This window comes from Pelophylax lessonae (genome assembly GCF_965119305.1).
Source record: "Pelophylax lessonae genome assembly, chromosome: 5".
NCBI classification, from domain to species: Eukaryota; Metazoa; Chordata; class Amphibia; order Anura; family Ranidae; genus Pelophylax; species Pelophylax lessonae.
Window position 1 is genome coordinate 558,846,437 of NC_138772.1, and position 20,644 is coordinate 558,867,080.

At 48.9% G+C, this 20,644-nt stretch overlaps 1 protein-coding gene across 1 annotated transcript in view; it reads left to right on the forward strand.

Annotated features, from left to right (window-relative positions):
• Positions 1 to 20,644, forward strand: part of LOC309556216 (uncharacterized protein) — a 47,469-nt gene that overhangs the window by 1,431 nt on the left and 25,394 nt on the right. The gene's annotated exons all lie outside the window — the stretch shown is intronic.

Consider the following 20,644-nt stretch of genomic DNA (forward strand, 5'->3'; position numbering starts at 1 on the left):
TTACACTACACTACAATACACTATACTATACTATACTACACTACACTACACTATACTACACTACACTACACTATACTATACTACACTACACTACAATACACTATACTATACTACACTACACTACACTACACTACACTACACTATACTATACTACACTACACTATACTACACTACACTATACTCACACTATACTATACTACAATACACTATACTATACTACACTACACTACACTACACTATACTACACTATACTATACTCACACTATACTATACTACACTACACTATACTATACTCATACTACACTATACTATACTCACACTATACTATACTACACTACACTACACTATACTATACTCACACTATACTATACTATACTATACTATACTATACTATACTATACTATACTATACTACACTATACTATACTCACACTATACTATACTATACTATACTATACTATACTATACTATACTATACTCACACTATACTACACTACACTATACTGACACACTACACTACACTATACTATACTATACTATACTATACTACACTACACTACACTATACTATACTCACACTATACTATACTACACTACACTACACTACACTATACTATACTATACTCACACTATACTATACTACACTACACTATACTATACTACACTACACTACACTATACTATACTATACTCACACTATACTATACTACACTACACTATACTATACTATACTCACACTATACTATACTACACTACACTACACTATACTATACTATACTATACTCACACTATACCATACTATACTATACTCATGTTATACTGACATACTATACTGTACTCACACTATACTATACTATACTATTCTATACTATACTATACTCACACTATACTATACTATACTATACTATACTATACTCACACTATACTATACTATACTATACTCACACTATACTCATACTATACTATACTATACTATACTATACTCACACTATACTGACACACTATACTATACTATACTATACTCACACTATACTATACTATACTCACACTATACTCATACTATACTATACTATACTATACTATACTATACTATACTATACTCACACTATACTGACACACTATACTATACTATACTATACTATACTATACTATACTATACTGACACACTATACTATACTATACTATACTATACTATACTATACTATACTATACTATACTATACTACACTATACTATACTATACTCACATTATACAGACACTCTATACTATACTCACACTATACTAGGAACTACTTTTGCAAATCAGTGCGGTGCTGCAAAGTCAGCGTTGCACAGATTGGGACGGTGCCATTACCGGCAATAGGCTGCGACTTTGCATGACAAATCCCTCCAATGTGAACGAGGGCTAATTTGCAATCATTAATAAATGTACAAGTGGTGTAAGTCACTGAATTAACCCCTCTGGGGACTCTGGTAGTCCTTGCATGGTAGTCCTAGATGGAATTCTAGGGGTTCCTCCAAAGGTTGTAGGGGTTCTTCCAGAGGTTGTAGGGGTTCCTCCAGAGGTTGTAGAGGTTGTAGGGGTTCCTCCAGAGGTTGTAGGGGTTCCTCCAGAGGTTGTAGAGGTTGAAGGGGTTCCTCCAGAGGTAGCAGGGGTTCCTCCAGAGGTTGTAGGGTTCCTCCAGAGATTGTAGGGGTTCTTCCAGAGGTTGTAGGGTTCCTCCAGAGGTTGTAGGGGTTCTTCCAGAGGTTGTAGGGGTTCCTCCGGAGGTTGTAGGGGTTCCTCCAGAGATTGTAGGGGTTCCTCCAGAGGTTGTAGGGGATCTTCCAGAGATTGTAGGGGTTTCTTAATCTGTGGCTGATTGATCTCCCATCTAATGGTGCCGCCATAGTTTCAGGGCAGAGAGGTGAAAAGGGGGGCTTTCTTCCAAATAACCCCCAACAAAAGAGGCATTTTTCCAATCAGCAACTATATGAAGGGGTTCCCTAAGACCTGAAAACTACTTTAGGGTTCCTCATGGGTAAAAATGTTGAGAAAGTCAACCCCACAGCAGTAGGGAGAAAAAGAACAAAGAGCCAATCAGTGCAAAGAGGCATGCTGATAGGAGGAGAGAGCAGAGTGACAGAGAGATCAGCTCATTAGTCTGCTGCTTCTCCTTTTATTTGTCCAATCACAGGTTGAGGAGAGGGGGGGGGGGGTGGAACAAGGACAACATGGACTCAGAGTCAGGGCTGGGACATGGGTAAGAGTGCAGTAGGGCAACCCACTGCATGTATGCTCCAGATCAGTGGTGGGCAACTAGTTGTGGGCCGTGGTCTGCCTTCTACTGGGCTTTGGCTTCAGGATAGAATTAAACATATATCAGTACAATTGATGATAAACAATGAGAAAACATCCCATCAACACAAATAGCACAGTATGGGGGGGGGGGGGGATACTGGGATCGGGGCACAGTACAGGTTCTCGGATAGCACCCGGGACAGCTTAGTAAAAAAGCGTGACTGTCCGAGAAAATCCGGGACAGTTGGGAAGTATGACGTAATACAAGATTATCATGGGGCCCCCATGCACCTGGGGCCCCTGGGGTGCCCATGCATTTAAACAGCCCAGCTTGGCTTTCTGTCTGAGAGCTAACAGTTACTGCTTACACACCATGCTGCAACATACCCACTTGGCAATGGCGTACGATTTATTTTAAGAGGCAACATTTTTTGTGGGGGGTGTAAATTGGGTGAGATTTGTGCTAGGAGGGGGGATTTGGAAGGTGGGGGATTGGTACTAGAAAGGGAATTTTTGTTAGAAAGGGGGATATTTTTTTTTTGGGGGGGGGGGCAGGATTTGTGCTAATAGGGAAGATTGGGGGGATTTGTGCTAGGAGGAGAGATTAGGGGGATTTGTGCTAATAGGGAAGATTGAGGGGATTTGTGCTAGATGAGGGAGATTGGGGGTTTTGTGCTAGGAGGGAAGATTGGGGGGGATGTGTGCTAGGAGGAGAGAGATTAGGGGGATTTGTGCTAGGAGGAGAGATTAGGGGGATTTGTGCTAGGAGGGGAGAATAGGGGGATTTGTGCTAATAGGGAAGATTGAGGGGATTTGTGCTAGTAGAAAAGATTGGGGGATTTGTGCTAGGAGGGGAGATTGGGGGGGATTTGTGCTAGGAGGGGAGAATAGGGGGATTTTTGCTAATAGGGAAGATTGAGGGGATTTGTGCTAGATGGGGAGATTGGGGGATTTGTGCTAGGAGGAGAGATTAGGAGAATTTGTGCTAGGAGGAGAGATTAGGGGAATTTGTGCTAGGAGGGGAGATTAGGGGGATTTGTGCTGGGAGGGGAGAATATGGGAATTTGTGCTAGGAGGGAAGATTAGGGGGATTTGTGCTAATAGGGAAGATTGGGGGGATTTGTGCTAGGAGGGGAGAATAGGGGGATTTGTGATAATAGGGAAGATTGGGGGAATTTCTGCTAGTAGGGGGAGATTGGGGGGATTTGTGCAAGGAGGAGAGATTGGGGGGATTTGTGCTAGGAGGGGAGATTTGGAGGGCGGGGGGAAGGATTTGTGCTCAGGGAGGAAATTTGTGCTAGGAGGAGGGGTTGGAGGGGGGGATGAGGGTGCAGGATTTGTTCTGGGAACTTTGGAACTCATTTCGGCTATCCAATCCTGTGAACACCCAGAAAACTGATACCGCTGCCCATCCAACTTCCCGAACCATTATGAGAATGGCATTCGGGAGACCTAAACCACCGAACAGGGGGGACATTCGTTTGTTAGCAGCCAGGGGGAGTCTTCCTCGGTATTCGTGTGAGAACTCCCGAGCCTAATTTTCTCTGGAACTGCTTTGGGGCTTCATCTCGTTGGCGACCGGTAAAAACTTCACTCAAATGGCGTTCCCGAACCACCAAAGGGATCTGAGTGATATTTCCACAAAGTGTGCAGAACTGTGTGTCGTCCAGTTACTGGGGGGGGGGGGGGGGGGATATTGCCTTGGATATTTTAGTACTTCCTCAGGTTCAAGATATCCCTAGGCTGGATATTGGAGCTCCGCTACAAGTGGTGGCAGCAGCGGGATACGAGCCTTGCAGCAAAAGGAAGCAGCGTTCATATGGATTTGGATAGATGAACGGCAACGGGAAAGCAGCAGCAGTTCATAAAAATTCGGTTACACGAATGAAAGTGTGAATGGAGACGAACTATGCTGGTATAAAACGAGCCACGTTAAAGGATTTGCTGGAAGCGAGAGGGAAGATAGCCACAGGGCCGGCGCTACCTGTAAGGCGACCCAGACTTGCCTGCTGCACCCGGTCCCGGAATTAGTATGGACCGGCGAGTGCGGGCGGCGCCCCTCATGATGTGCTGTACCCGTGTCGGCGGCGCCCGCCTGGGCGCTTTTGACCTGAGTGAGTCCCGGGCTCCAGCGTCATAAATCTTCGTAGAGAAGCGGTGGTGCCGCGCACGCACATTAGGTTTCAGCTCCCAACGGCATCAGCCAGCGGAGGAGACGGGGCGGGGACCTAACGCGCATGCGCGAGTCAGGACAGCGGGAACGTTTGACTCAGCGCCGACTCCGCCAGCCACCAGCCCAGGGTAAGTAGTCACTCACTGTCTGAAGGGGTTTTAACCCCTTCAACTTAGGATGGGGGGTGGGAGGCTGGAACACAGGCTCTCCATTGGTGATGGTGAGGCTCTTCATTGGTGAGGCTCTCTAAGTCTCTGTATGATATAGTGACTTAGAGAGCCTCACCAGAGACTATATCACATAGTATTGTATTGTGAACTGACCAAAAATGCTTTATTACAACTGATTTGTTTTTTTTTTGAAAACTGGTCTTTACATTTAATGCTTTGGTTCCACTTTTAACATGAAGGACAAGGGGCTGTAACTCAAGTGCTATTGAATATAAAAAAATGTTACCCTTATCAGGGCCAGATTAACGTAGGGGCTATTGGAGCTGCAGCTCCAGGCCCCTACCTTTATATAGGCCCCGGGTTCCCCAGGCAGCTCCCTCAGAACCTCCCCACACAGCAAGGGCGTAACTACAGGGGTTGCAGGGGTTGCAATCGCTACCGGGCCCCATGCTCCAGGGGGCCCGGTAGAAAACCAGTGGGTGAACTTCCAGGATCGCAAAGGTCACACTTGCGACCGGACCCTGGCATTGCACCACTGTGGGGAGGCCCCAAGATTGCAGGAAGGGGGCCCACTGCAGAACTTGTGAAAGAATCCTGCTGTGGGACCGTAATAAAAGGCCATGCAACGAGTGTAAAGAGCCCCAGGATTAGTGGGAAGAGCCCTGGGCTTGAAGGTAAGGGCCCCGGCCAGGGGTCTGGGGGGCCCTTCATGGTTTCTTGCATCAGGGCCCTGAAGGTTCTAGTTACGCCTCTGCCACACAGCATGAAGGCCAGACAAGGAGGGACAGTTGCCGATGCATGGATGTGTTTATGGGCTTCAGAGACAGCATCCCATGTTGAATTAGGCATGCATGGCTGCACCCTTCCTCCTCTGGGTGCATGCCAAGGCACGGCCCTTAAGGCCCTTCAAAATCCTCAGCACCAAGCCCATGATGCTCTTAATCCAGCCCTGACCCTTATAAACACAAGGTGCAGGGCCGTCTTTAACACAGGGCAAAAGGGGCAGCTGCCCTGGGCCCAGTCGTTGTTGTGGGGCCCAAGGCAGCTTCCCCTTGAGATTGCACTGCCTGCAAATAGTTGATAAGTGGATTCGGAAGGGCCCATGGGCGCAATGTTTGCCCAGGGTCCAATCGATATTAAAGACAGCCCTGACAAGGTGGGCCTCCCTGCCTACTACTGATGAATTACAGTTGGACCCATATGGTAGAGTGGTTACTGTGACCTGGATATCTCCAATCCCGAAGAGCTACAAGAAGCTGCTTGGTAAATCTATGACGATGAACATGGTGACACTCACTTTCCCAGAGGTAGCTGAGATGAGAAAGTAGAACCTCCGTGTTGTAGAGAGATGTGCTGCGTAGGAAATCCTTCTTTGTCATTTTGGAAAGATCCTTTCCATCCAAGTTCTGGAAGAGGGACGCGTCAATGTCTATCAATCCATATGGCCCATTCCAGTAACTTGGGATGGGTGGTGGGAGAGCATATGGGGGGCGGCAATTTTATATTTTGCCTAGGGTGGCAAAAATACTTTCACCGGCCCTGGATAGCCAGCAGTAAGACCAAAGCCAGGGTGATTGCAGAGCTGACCAAGGGCGCACATCACGCATGCGCATGCGCACGCAATAGCTATTGCAGTTGGCGCCCAAATGGCCTATTTAAGGGTAGCAGGCACACTCATACTTTGCTGTCTTGTCTGCAGCTTCTCCTGTACCTCCTGATCCTGAAACCTGCTGTATTCCTGATTGACCTCCCGGCTTGTCTCCTACCTCGCTTGTCTGCTGCCCGCCCTGACCTCGGCTTGTCCTGTGACCATCCTCCTGCCTTATCCTTGTCTGTTTATCTGCCATCGAATCTGGACTCGCTTACCCCCTGTTTGGGCGACCCTGACCTGGTGCTATACACGCAGCGAAGTCCATCCTCACCATCTGAGGCTCTGGTGAAAACCGGTTGGCACTTAGATTTCGCACCTCAGGCTAGCCTGTGTCTTCCAATCAAGGTGACTTGTCTGTGTCCATTAATCTGGATCCTGTGAGGCCATCCTCTGCATGTCAGGCTTGCCACCAGCTCCCTGACAGACTCCCACACCGAATGGGCTTGCCGTATGCAGAGGGCAGCCCTAGCCTGGCTACAAGTCAGTCTGGCAACCACAGCAGAAGGTATCAACCAGCTGATTTTTCAGAAACGATTCTTTAATGGACTAAACCCAGAGGTACAGGAGTGGGTAAGGGGCCGCAAACTTACCACTCTCCCTGAAGCGGCCAGGCGGGCCGATGAATATCAAGATACCCGAAGGCAATCACGTATTAGCTTCAGATCAACCCCAGACTGCTGGACAATAACCCAGGGCCACCAGCACCACAACGACCAAGACTAATCCCTAACCTCCCGGCAAATCGATACCCCGGGCATAATGGAGTGCAGTGCCATTTATGCAAGAAATTTGGGCACTATCAGAGAGACTGCATTTAGAACCAAAACCAAGCTGCGTGGATCCAACCAGGGCCACCTCCTCCAACATGGGCTGCCGCTCATTGTTATCATGCTGAAGCTGCCCTAGACAACCTCAGAGCTGAAGAATCGGAGGAACACTGGAGTATCCTACACAAGGCTGACCCTGTACAGGCCGCTACCGACAACCGGCAACACCATCGCCAGTCAGTACAGCTGAACGGCAAGACTTCTCAAGGCTTATGAGATTACAGCGCCACCCTCACACTGGTCAGACGTCACCTGGTTCCAGATGCCAACCGGAGGTTCCATAGCTGTGTGGGTTGCAGGGGGAGCAATACACAGGCTACCCACGGCAAGAGTACACCTGAACTGGGGTGCCGGATCAGGATTAATTAATGTGGGGCTGATCCAGGAATTTCCCGCTTATGTCTTACTGGGGAATGATCTCCGCCAGTTGGCTTCAGCTTTTGTACCAGCCCAGGTCACCAACGAGACCTACCCAGTTACCACCCAGTCCCAGTCCCAGGCCCACACCACGGAAAACAGCGCACGCTCTGAGGTCCAGGTAAGACCACTTCCCCAAAACGTTAACTCCATTCCCTGCGATACCCCCACAGAATTTGGGCAGGAAACCCTTAGTGACCCCATGTTACAGGTCTATAGGGATAAAATAACCTAGTCACAGGCAGGATTAGAAGGAGAGAAATGTTCCTGGCACCAGGGGTTATTGTACCGAGAGGGTCGCAGCCGGTCCCTACCAGTCCCCACCCAACAATTAGTGGTCCCCCAGAAATACAGGAGAGAATTAATGCAGATAGCCCTTGATATCCCCCTGTCGGGCCACTTAGGGGTCAGCCGCACTAGATACCGGCTTACCCACACCTTCTTTTGGCCTGGCATCTCCAAAGATGTTAGACAGTACTGTCAAACGTGTGACACCTGTCAAGGGGTAGGGAAAACCTGTTTGCCATGACAAGCTACAGGCCACCTGGCAGAGCCCATACTAAGTGGTGGAGCAGAGATGCGACACCACTTAAGTGATCGGTCCTTGCTCTGGTAGTGGGGGGGAGACGCATGCTCCACGTGAACATGCTCAAACCCTATTATGAGAGGATGTGGCCGCAATATGTGCGCCCGCCTTCGATGAGTTTGTGAATCTTCCCTTACCAGACTGTTACGGGAGCCACTTTGGTTGGGGGGCCCTAGGAACACAGCTTACCTTAGGCCCTGTTCACACCTGAGCGTTTTTCAGCTCATAAAATGCTCATCTCTAAAGTCTCAAAACGCCCAACAAGCAAAATCCTATTCATTTCAATGGCCCCTGTTCACATATGGGCGTTTTGTCGCCTGAAGCAAAATGCCTGAAGAAAGTACATGAGCTTATTTTTTGGCAGATTACAAGCGTTTTTGTTAGATGTCAATGCCTTCCTCCAAACACCTGCAAAAAACGCCTGAAAAACGCCCCAAAAAATGCCTGAAAAAAGCCCAAAAAAACGCCTGAAAACAATATGCTCAGGTGTGAATGGAGCCTTAGAGAGGTTGGGAAATCCCTCTCTCAGCACCCTAAGCCCCTCTTATGTGTAAATCACCCTGTGTCTATTAGGGGAACAGGGTGACCAAGGAAATGATGGACAGGGGACACCAAGAATATGGTTTGGATTACGTCAAATGGGACAGTAATATTTATCAACCAAATTTCTCAAGAAACATATGAGGACTGCTTCACACAGTCAGACTCATAGCAGTTGCTAATGTCTTCAGCTCAACCACCTGTCTTCCACACATTGTTGATTATGCTGGTTTACTCACCCGTTATCTAATATGGGTTCTGTGTTTACACTTATGATAATGTGTATTGTACTTCAAGAGCTCGAGGACGGCAGTCTGCTAGTTAATTAGCTTGGGTTGATTGAATCATTGTCATCTATTAGTTACTGGTGGAAAGGTAGAATACTGTTTGTGTTAGTTGTCCTTTAAATATGTTAATTATATTTCTGTACACAATTTCATCTGCATATGATAATGTAATCAGGCACCTGACCTGGTGTGTTAATTTGATCAGGAGGGGGATGTTTCACTGTACTGTATACATTGTGTGTGAGACTGTTCAATAAAGTTGTAGTTAGTTATTCTCGTCTAGTTTTGTATGGGCGTGGCTCGAATATCTGATATCTATGTTCAGACTGAAGGAAGTGGTATACTGACCGAAGCTCACAAACACAGTGTGGGTCGCGGTTCCGCTACACAGACCTTCTGGGGGAGGATGATACGATAGGCACTTTAGATGAGGTTCAGCTGGGGGAAAGGTTAAGCCCCCAAGAGCAGATCCAGGCACGGCAATTGCTAGTGTCAGAGAAACGGCCATGCTGCAACTGGCAACTTTGCCAGTACTTCCCATGGCCGCAATGGACTCAGGCCATAGACTAATTCACTGGCCTATAAAAGGACTCTGCTCAGCCCATCAGATTGCTGGATTGTCTTCAGCTCTTCCTGTTTCCTGAGCATTGCTACTTCCTGGATTCCAGTTTGACCCGGCTTGTTTCTGACCTGTCTGCTCTCTCTCCTGGCTTTGACCCTCGGCTTCGTCTGACCATCCCTGCTCCAGTTTGGCTCTCCCGTTATCTGATCTCGGCTTGGCTCACGGACTTGCTTCCTGTCTACCTGCCCTCCAGTAACTGATCTTAGCTTTTCCACTGACTTGTCTACTTCTGGCCTTCCTGCTATACCTTTGGCTTGCACCTGTTGCAGCTTCCTGCCGAGCCCTGTGTTTGACCCCCGGGCCGGTCTTACACCTACTGCCTGGTTGTTCCTGGTTCCTCCTTGGACTGTCCGGTGTATTCCTGCCCAGCACTCTGCTAGAGACCGCCTGTCCACCATCAGGACCCTGCCGGCAACCAGTGCTTCTGTGGGCGCTACACCTTCTGTCTCAACCCCAGGGGTGTGCCGCACTCAGCCGCAAGGGGAGCCCTCTCTGCATCTCGGCCTCAGATCAGGTACGTGACAGCTAGCCACGAAGGGAGCAACATGCACCGAGTAGACACCTCCTAACAGCCACCCTTCAGACAGACTCCCTACAGAATACCTGAGACTGTCAGGGAACACCTGAGACAGGAGATACAAGAGATGCTCCGTCTTGGGGTCATAGAAACGTCTCATAGTCCTTGGGCTTCTCCGGTGGTCTTGGTACCGAAGCAGGATGGAACTACCCACTTCTGTGTAGACTACCAGAAACTTAATGACAAAACCGTGTCAGACGCTTACCTCATGCCCAGGATAGACGAGCTCTTAGATCGGATGGCCAGAGGTCAATACCTCAAGACCATCGACCTATGTAAGGGCTATTTGCAAATTCCTCTAGCCCCAGATGCCATTCCCAAGTCAGCCTTTGTCATCCCATTTGGCCTGTACCAATATAAGGTCATGCCTTTCAGGAGGAAATACGCCCCAGCCACATTCCAACGCATGGTAGACGGGCTGCTCGATGGCTTCCAAGATTATGCATATCCATACTTGGATGACATCGCAAATTTTAGTGAGACTTGGGAGGAGCATCTGGGGCACATAGGAGCGGTGATAGACCCGGATCAGAGAGGCCGGCCTAATCCTCAAACCGAGCAAATGTCATATTGGGATGGTGGAAGTTCAGTACTTGGGAGACCGGGTGGGGTGTGGGAAACAAAAGCCCAAACTCGCCAATGTCGAGGCAGTAGCCCAGTGGCCAACCCCCTGTACCAAAACCCAGGTTTTACCATTGCTAGAGGAATGGATGCTTGTCATCCACTTTTCATTCCCTTTGTTCAGCTGTCCGTACCCCCCTACCCCGTTCATTTACCCCATCTGTGTGGTCCATGGGTTTGCATCTTTTAATAACCGACCACCCCTGGCTGTTAAACGCAAATTACTTATTAAGGAAAGTGTTTCCCCTGTGTGGCCGAATCGCCAAACGCACATGTGCAAACAAACGGCGGCTATTTTGTCTCTTGAATGTGGGCAGCGGTACATTGTCGTCGACCACCTGGGACTAATTTTGGCTACCCAATCCTGTGAACACCCGGTAAACTGATACCGCTGCCCATCCAACTTCCCGAACCATTATGCGAATGGCGTTCGGGGGACCTAAACCACCGGACAGGGGGAACATTCATATGTTAGCAGCCAGGGGGAGTCTTCGTCGGTATTTGGAACTCCCGAAAAAAGACCAGTCAAGCCTAATTTTCTCTGGAACTGTTTTGGGGGCTTCATCTCGTGGCCGACCGGTCAAAACTTCACTCGAATGGCGTTCCCAAACCACCGAAAGGGATCTGAGTGATATTTCCACAAAGTGTTCTTCCTCAATTATCTCTCAGGCACAGAGGAGGAGTCTGTGAAATGTTTACTTGTCCCTAGTCCCCTCTCAGGTGCAGCGGGGAATGTCCCTGGAATATGATTTAAGAAACCCCTTTGCATAGGGAGCTGCATAAAAGCCAGCTGTGGCTGAATAAAAAGTTGTTGACTCCCAGAACTGTTTGTCGTCCAGTTACTGGTGGGGGGATTTGCGTTGGATATTTTAGTACTTCCTCAGCTTCAAGGTTTATACAGTGGAGATACCTAGGCTGGGTATTGGAGCTCCGCTACATTATGCTAGTAGGGAATATTGGGGGGATTTGTGCTAGGAGGGAGATTGGGGAATTTGTGTTAGGAGGTGGGGTTGGAGGGGGGATGGGGGGGGGGTGCAGGATTAGTATTGGGAATTTGGGGGTGGCAGTGGCATATGATTTATTTTGGAGGGCAACATTTTATTTTTGGGGGGGGGGGGAGGGGTTGATTTGGGGAATTTGTGCTAGGAGAGGGGATTTGGGAGTCGGGGGATTTGTACTGAGGGGGATTTGTGCTAGTAGGGAAGGTTGGGGGATTTCTGCAAGGAGGGGAGATTGGGGGGGATTTGTGCTAGGAGGGGAGATTAGGGGGATTTGTGCTAGAAGGGGAGATTGGGGTGGATTTGTGCTAGGAGGGGAGATTGCGGGGATTTGTGCTAGGAGGGAAGATTTGGGGGGGGGGGGTTTGTTTAGTTACTGGTTACACACCACCCTCCACCATATCCACTGACTTACTTATTTTTCACTCACTTATTTTGATATTTTTGGCCCAAGTTCAGCTTTAATCGTCTTTCCTTGTTTTGGGGAGAGATGTATATCTATTTACCCCCCTTCATGACCAAGTCATTTTTGCTATTCAGTGCTGCATTACTTTAACTGGTAATTGCATGGTTATGCAACGTTGTACTCAAATTACATTTATATCACATTTTTCACTCAAACAGAGCTTTCTTTTGGTGGTATTTAATCACCAATGACCATTTATCCCCACTGGGTTTTTTATTTCTCTTACGTCCTCTGACAGTCGTCGCCTCTCTTAATTATTTACGATTGGGTAATGGCTGTGCACTCTAGGAGTAAGCTAGGCAGTTATTAAACAGTAAATAAGTTTACTTAACCAGACACACCTCTAGGGGGCTGTCCTACAGACATTATCCCTCAGCTACTTCCTGTATCTTATCAGTTTCTCACTGCCTAGCTTACAAGTAGGCTACCTTCCCTGATCGGGGGTTAGCCCCGATGTCTTTTTCTACTCTATTGAGTTTTTTCCTTTTCTCTCACCCTCACTCTCACCAGTTAGTCAGGATCCTGTTCCTGGAGGATTACGGGAGATGCGGAACTGTGCTCGCTCTGGGTCCAGAAGGAGTTCACTTTTCTGCCAACGGTCGTTTGCGGGTCATTTGGTCCAGCCCTGGCCTTGCAATTACGACAGTGCCCCTCCACATGGGGACGAGCCCGCGAAGCTTCGTTCTTCGCCGAGGGTGTCTCAACGCCGAGACGCCTGCTGTTGCTAGCTCCCTCCTTTGGCTGCCGGGACCTCCACGGGGAGGTGAGAGGTCATCCGTGTGGTAGTGCGATCCCACGACCGACTGGACGGGTGAGTGTTTAGTCCAATACCCCCCGTGTCCCTGGGACCCTTGTGGGGATAATGTAGTGGGAGCACTTTTTATGTGGGATAGGCAGTGAGTGTGCTCTGTGGGACCCCCGTACTGCTGGTTTCCGGCCCCCCCTTCCCTACCCTTCCCCTACCCTTGGTGGGCTTTGTGTTGATAGTGGGCTTAGTGAGGCCTAAGCGAGAGTCCTCTGTAGTAACCAAGCCGCAAGTAGTATCGTGGTTGGCGCCGTTTTGACGAACGAGCGCCATCTTGGATGTGGGCAACGAGATGCATCATCAGCTGCGCTTGTTGCTACGAGGTTTCTGTAAGCACCATTAGTTCATGGCTCGAGGCATAGGCCGATGGGCGCGTGCGCTCACTCCCTGTGTCCGCAGTGTCTTAGACGACGGCATGTAACAGATACCGGACCCCTTGTCGGGGTTTTATTGTTTTTTACACCTTTTCTCCCGCTAACCCACTGATATTCAGGGGTTTTGTCTATCAAGGGGTCCCCTTGAGAGTTTTGCACGTGGCGGGGGCGCTAGTCGCCATTTTGAGAGACAGTGTTCTTCTTTGCTGAAATGCTTAAGGGCCTCATAGATTCCCTTATAAATTCCCTGCAGTCCTATTGGAGGCTCCGAGTAAATCTGGATCCCCCCTCCCGGGGTTTTTTATCTATTTTATTCAATTCTTGTTAATCGCACCTGCGACTTTAACGTCAAGCATGAATCGTTCGATATCCGAACGTTTTTCCCCCGATTAATTGGCCATGCCCTCCCAGTCTTCTGACTCTGAGGCTGAACGGGTTGCCACGGTCGATGTCCCCCCTGAGGGGTCCCTGTCTCCAGCTTTCTGAGGATGAGGAGGATGAAATTCCCTCCCTGGTGGCTCGTGAACGTGCCGTAATAAATACCCTCATAAGCACCATTACAGAACCCCAATAACCTTGACGAGGAGTTATCTCCAAGGTCAAGCAAGAGATCCGCCTTCGGTTCCCGAAGAGCACAGTAACTGGGTAAGGTTTTTTCCCTGTCCCGGGGAGTTCCATGATACGGTTACCGGCCAGAGGTTCGTATGTAACATATGTTGGTGCCTAAACGTTTTTCCCATCGCTACTCTTCGGAAGGCTGTGAGAAAACGTTGGACGGTGTCCTCTATGGTGGACCAGACAGTCCTTAGGCTATATAATTACATTACCGGTGGAGGATTCCCTGGTACTCAAAGACCAGCGGATAGACGCATGGAAGCTTGGTCCCGCCACATTGACTCGTTGGCGGGCTCCCTGTTTATAACCTGTGTTTGTTTCAGTGATGGCATTTCAGGCTCTCACGATATGGCCATAAGCGCTTCACAGCATTCTGGAAGTGGTATTGGTTTCTCTGGCTATCCTTGGTATGGTGGACCGGGATACAGTACCAGCATGCCCTAGATAAGAGCCCGATCATTGCCCGGCTGTCGGCCGTTGGTATTGCGATTCATATCACCATTTTGGGTTAAAAAGCTGGTTTGTGGACCACGCTTAGTACCGTATGTTGGAGATCGTCTCTTGGAGACACTCTAGCTGAAATGATTAAGGGGTAAGAGTACTCTTCTACCCCAGGCCGCAAAGGAAAACCTCCCCGTAACAGGCAAGGACCTTCCTTCAAGGTATAATGGGGGTCCTTTTGCGCCGTCGGGGCGCAGTATAAGATAACCGTTAAACCCCAGGTGGTCAGTCTAGCTCTTATGGCCTAACTGACAAGGTGCCTGACTTTGGAGCAGATTATGCTGTTCAAAGCCCTGTGGTCAGGCAAGCCCTAGACCAGTTCGCTTGGTTCGGCGACCCAATCCACCTCTTCATGAAGGGACACCCTCACCCGTAGCAGGGGTGAGGGGACGTCTGAGTGGTTCTAGGAACCTTGGTTGTCCAAGATTCAGGATAGGTGGGTTCACGAGCTGATTCGCTCGGGATACAAGATCGAGTTTCGATCCTTCCCTGCAGACAGGTTCTTTCTATCAAACCTAAGGTTGTCTCCAGACCGCCGTGATTGTCTCCGGAGGGCGGTGCAAGACATGCTCACCCAGGGAGTCATTATACCAGTACCTGTGCAGGACAGGTTTCGGGGTTTTTACTCCAACCTATTCGCTGTTCACAGATAATAGGGGAAAGTGCGCCCTATTCTGGATCTGAAGTCACTAAACCGCTATGTGCGGGTGCAGAAGTTCTGCATGGAATCTATCATAGTATCTATCATCTTAGTATATCTATCATAGTATCTATCATCTATCATCGTAGTGGCGTCACTGAGTCCAGGGGACTTTCTAGCCTCCATCGACTTGCAGGATGCATATCTCCACATCCCTATTTTCAAGGGTCACGGAGATATTTCCGCTTCACAGTAGCGGGGGAGCATTTTCAGTTTGTGGCGTTGCCCTTCGGCTTCGCTTCAGCTCCCAGAGTCTTCACCACAGTTTTGGCCCCTGTTTTAGCTTTAATGCGTTTTAAGGGGATTGCCCTCCTTGGTTACTTGGACGATCTCCTGTTGAGGTCCAGCTCAGCTACAACCCTGTCGCAGGATCTGTTGTTGACAATCCAGATGCTCCAGGAGTTTGGGTAGACCGTAAACTTCCAACAATCGACACTGACTCCGTCAGTGCGTATTCACTATCTGGGCATGGTCCTGGACTCTGCCTAGGCTCAAGTGTTTCTCCCGGAGGACAAACTTCGGGTTCTACAGGAAGAGATCAAGTCCCTTAGGGACCAGGATCTCTCCTCCCTGCGGATCTGTATGCGGTCGCTGAGTCTGATGGTGTCGGCTTTCAAAGCCGTTCCGTTTTGCTCAATTTCACAACGGATCTCTACAAGCGGAGATCCGGGCCAGATGGGACAGAACTCCTCAGTCCTTGGACTGGAGAATTTCTCTCAGTCATCAAGTGAGACTAGATCCCTTGTGGTGGCTCCAATCGCCAGCCTTGACTCAGGGCCGGTTATTCCGGACTCTGTCATGGACAGTGATAACCATGGATGCCAGCCTTTTGGGCTGGGGTGGAGTACTGGGCAGTTGTCTGCGCAAGGTCGGTGGTCCGTGGTGGAGACCTTACTTCCACCTAACGTGTTGGAACTTCGAGCGATAAAGCTTTGCTTATTTCGGTGGACATCCCAACTTCAGGGCTGTCCAGTCCGAGTACAGACGGACAACGCCACGGCAGTGGCTTACATCAATCACCGAGGGGGCACCAGAAGTTCTGGTGGCCCCAGACTGGCCACGCCGGTTGTGGTATGCAGACATCGTACAAATGGCCATCGAACCTCCTTGTCGGCTACCATTGAGAGACGATCTTCTGTCTCAAGGGGTGATCTTCCATCCGGCATTACAGTCGTTGACTTTAACAGCATGGCTGTTTAAAGCCAAGTCTTAAGAGGTAGGGGTCTTCCGGATGCGGTCATCCCTACATTACTGAAGGCTCGTAAAGCTGTTGCCAGGAAGATTTATTATCGTACCTGGAAAGTCTATTTTATTCGGTGTGCCTTCTCGGTAGCGAAGGTCTTAGCCTTCCTACAGTAAGGGGTAGATCAGCGTTTAGCGCTGACCACGATTAAGGGCCAGTTGTCGGCTTTGGCCGTCCTTTTCCAGCGCCCCCTGGCGACCAATCCTTTGATTCGCACCTTCATTCAGGGGATGCGCCATTTGGCCCCCAAGGAAGGCTCCGGTGCCTCCTTGGGACTTGACTTTAGTATTGTCAGTTTTACCACAACCTCTTTTTTTGAGAACATCAGAGATATTTCTGTGCCTGTTTTATCACCAGCAGCTTGTCTTCTTAGTGGCTATCACATCTACTCGCAGAGTGTCCGTAATAGCAGCCTTGTTTTGTCGTTCATCCTACCTGTTGCTACATAGGGACAAGGTAGTCTTGCGACTAAATCAGTCGTTTTTACCCAAGGTGGTCTTTTCCTTCCACCTTAGTGATTGTATTGTTTGGCCTTCGCTCTGTGCAAAGCCTAGGCCTCCTAAAGAAGTGGCCTTGCAATCTTTTGATGTGGTACGGGCTACTAGGGTTTACCTATCTGCCACGAAGTCTATATGGAAATCTGATTCCTTGTTGGTTCCTTGTTGGTTCTTCCTGGGGGACCTCGGAAGGGCTTAGCTGCGCCCGCAGCGACTATTTTAAAATGGATCAGACAGACTGTGGTTAAGGCCTATGCTGTTAAGGGTCAGGCTCTTCCTTTCCCTGTAAAGACTCATTCCCCTGGGGCCATCAGTGCCTCTTGGGCTTTTCACCATCAGGCTTCTGTGGCTCAGGTGAGTAAGGCGGCGACTTGGTCGTCTGTGCACGCCTTTACAAAGTTTTGCAAACTTGATGTTTTGACATCCTCGGATGCTTCTTTTGGCCGGATGCTTCTTTTGGCCGCAAGTTTTTAGTGCGGCAGTTGTTTTGAAGAGTTTTTTGGCTCTTCTTTTGTTTTTTTGTTGTCCAGGTTTTTTCAAGTTCCTTTAAGGGCAATATTTTTTCTAGGGTGGCCTTCGTTACCTCTTTATGGTTGCCTTTTTTTCCCCACCCCTCACACCTTTGTACTGCTTTGGGACATCCCAATCGTAAAGAATTAAGAGAGGCGACGACTGTCAGAGGACGTAAGAGAAAATATAATTTTTGTAAAATCTTACCGTAAAATTCTTTTCTCTGAGTCCTCTGACAGTCGTCCCCCCCGCCCCTCTGGTGTCTATTTTTTATAGATTTGGGGTTGTGTTTGCTTGCTACGAAACTGATAAGATACAGGAAGTAGCTGAGGGATAATGTCTGTAGGACAGCCCCCTAGAGGTGTGTCTGGTTAAGTAAACTTTTGTTATTAACTGTTTAATAACTACCTAGCTTACTCCTAGAGTGCACAGCCATTACCCAATTGTAAAGAATTAAGAGAGGCGACGACTGTCAGAGGACTCAGAGAAAAGAATTTTACGGTAAGATTTTACAAAAATTCAATTTTTTTACTATATAAGTAAAAAAAGACCGAAAATCCAATTTATTTTTTATTTTCTGCTATAAAACATATCCAATTAAAAAGAAAAAAAAACTATTTTCTTTATAAATTTTGACCAAAATGTATTCTGCTACACATCTTTGGTAGAAAAAAAAATAAAAAATCCCAATAAGCGTATGTTGATTGGTTTGTGTGAAAGTTATAGTGTCTACAAGTGATGGTATATACTGTATATATTGGAATTTTTCTTTTTCTTTTTATGTATATACTAATGGCAGTGATCAGCAACTTATAATGGGACTGCGATAGGGTGGTGGAAAATCTGACACTAACTGACACGGGGGGGTAACTAACTGCCACTGACATCACTAGTACAGTGATCAGTGATAATACTATACACTGTCACTGTACTAATGACACTGGCTGGGAAGAGGTTGACATTTAGGGGCGATCAAGGGGATAAATGTGTGCCTAACTACCGTTTCCCCAAAAATAAGACCTAGCGTGATTTTCAGGGATGGCTGCAGTATAAGCCCTGCCCTTTAAAAAAAAAAGGCCTAGTTAAAGCCTTTGTAAAAACATGTTATTGATTTTGTAAAAAGATTATATAATGTGCAGTGTGTCTCTTTTTGTATTGGGGAAAATACCTTATTTATAGCGCCACTGGGTGCTCACGTGACCTGCTGGAGAGCTTCTCCTCTCCTTCCGGCTGACGTCAGTGGCCCCTCCCTCTGCAGTTCTCAGAGCAGGGCTGACAGCCTCTCCCTCTGCAGTGCTCAGAACAGGGCTGATGGCCTCTCCCTCTGCAGTTCTCAGAGCAGGGCTGATGGCCTCTCCCTCTGCAGTTCTCAGTGCAGGGCTGATGGCCTCTCCCTCTGCAGTGCTCAGAACAGGGCTGACGGCCTCTCCCTCTGCAGTGCTCAGAACAGGGCTGACGGCCTCTCCCTCTGCAGTACTCAGAACAGGGCTGACGGCCTCTCCCTCTGCAGTGCTCAGAACAGGGCTGACGGCCTCTCCCTCTGCAGTGCTCAGAACAGGGCGGACGGCCTCTCCCTCTGCAGTTTTCAGAGCAGGGCTGACGGCCTCTCCCTCTGCAGTGCTCAGAACAGGGCGGACGGCCTCTCCCTCTGCAGTGCTCAGAGCAGGGCTGACGGCCTCTCCCTCTGCAGTGCTCAGAACAGGGCTGACGGCCTCTCCCTCTGCAGTGCTCAAAACAGGGCTGACGGCCTCTCCCTCTGCAGTTCTCAGAACAGGGCTCACGGCCTCTCCCTCTGCAGTTCTCAGAGCAGGGCTGACGGCCTCTCCCTCTGCAGTTCTCAGAGCAGGACTGACGGCCTCTCCCTCTGCAGTTCTCAGAGCAGGGCTGACGGCCTCTCCCTCTGCAGTGCTCAGAACAGGGCTGACGGCCTCTCCCTCTGCAGTTCTCAGAGCAGGGCTGACAGCCTCTCTCTCTGCAGTGCTCAGAGCAGGGCTGATGGCCTCTCCCTCTGCAGTGCTCAGAGCAGGGCTGATGGCCTCTCCCTCTGCAGTGCTCAGAGCAGGGCTGACAGCCTCTCCCTCTGCAGTTCTCAGAGCAGGGCTGACAGCCTCTCCCTCTGCAGTTCTCAGAGCAGGGCTGACGGCCTCTCCCTCTGCAGTTCTCAGAGCAGGGCTGACAGCCTCTCTCTCTGCAGTGCTCAGAGCAGGGCTGATGGCCTCTCCCTCTGCAGTGCTCAGAGCAGGGCTGATGGCCTCTCCCTCTGCAGTGCTCAGAGCAGGGCTGATGGCCTCTCCCTCTGCTGTATTCGGCGTGGGGAAGAAGAGCTCAGGCAGGTCATGTGAGCACCCAGCGACGCTATCAATAAGGTATTTTCTACAATAAGGTTACAAGAGGAGACACACTGCACATTATACAACATTTTTACAAAATCGATTACATCATTTTACAATGACTTTAACTAAGGTTTATAAATAATACATCCCCTGAAAATAAGCCCTAGTGTGTTTTGTTTAGACAAAATTAATATAAAACCCGGGAAACAAGGTATGTGTAATGTGTGCTGGTTTTTACTAAAGATCTCTTTGTTTCTTATCCCTGCTTTGCTTTGCAGGGATAAGAAACAAAGAGATCACTCCCTCTGTACAGAGCCCTGTGTTGATTTTCAATTAATCTGGGTTGTGATTGGACACAGCTGATCAGCAGGTCCTGGCCATGAATCATTGGCAGGCAACTGCTAAGTCCCACTGTGCTCAAGTGCATCAGAACTGGTGTTGACGCCCTGAACCTGGAAGAATGCCGCGAGGTACAGGTAGGTTATGATGCCCATACGAGCCGCCCTGTTGCAGTATATGTACTATGGCGGGTCGGCAGGTGGATTTTATAGAGTCCAGCACCTGATTCCCCAAAAAACGTTGTGCCTGGGCCCACACAGAGCGGAATAGTGAAGTGGATCACGGCAGACATTTTTTACGGCCTGTTATAAATGGTTCCACATGTACCTGACTGGTAGAACCATGTGGGCCATCCCATAGCTCTTGTATCTCATGGCTGGGGCCCTTGCGAGACTGCTAAGCTTTGATGAGTTCATTGGGGCTGTCCATGGCTCTGTGTAGCTTATAATAATTTAAATTCCATTGGAGCCCAGAATAATTTTTCTGATTGGTTGACAAGATGCCGGTCCTCTCGT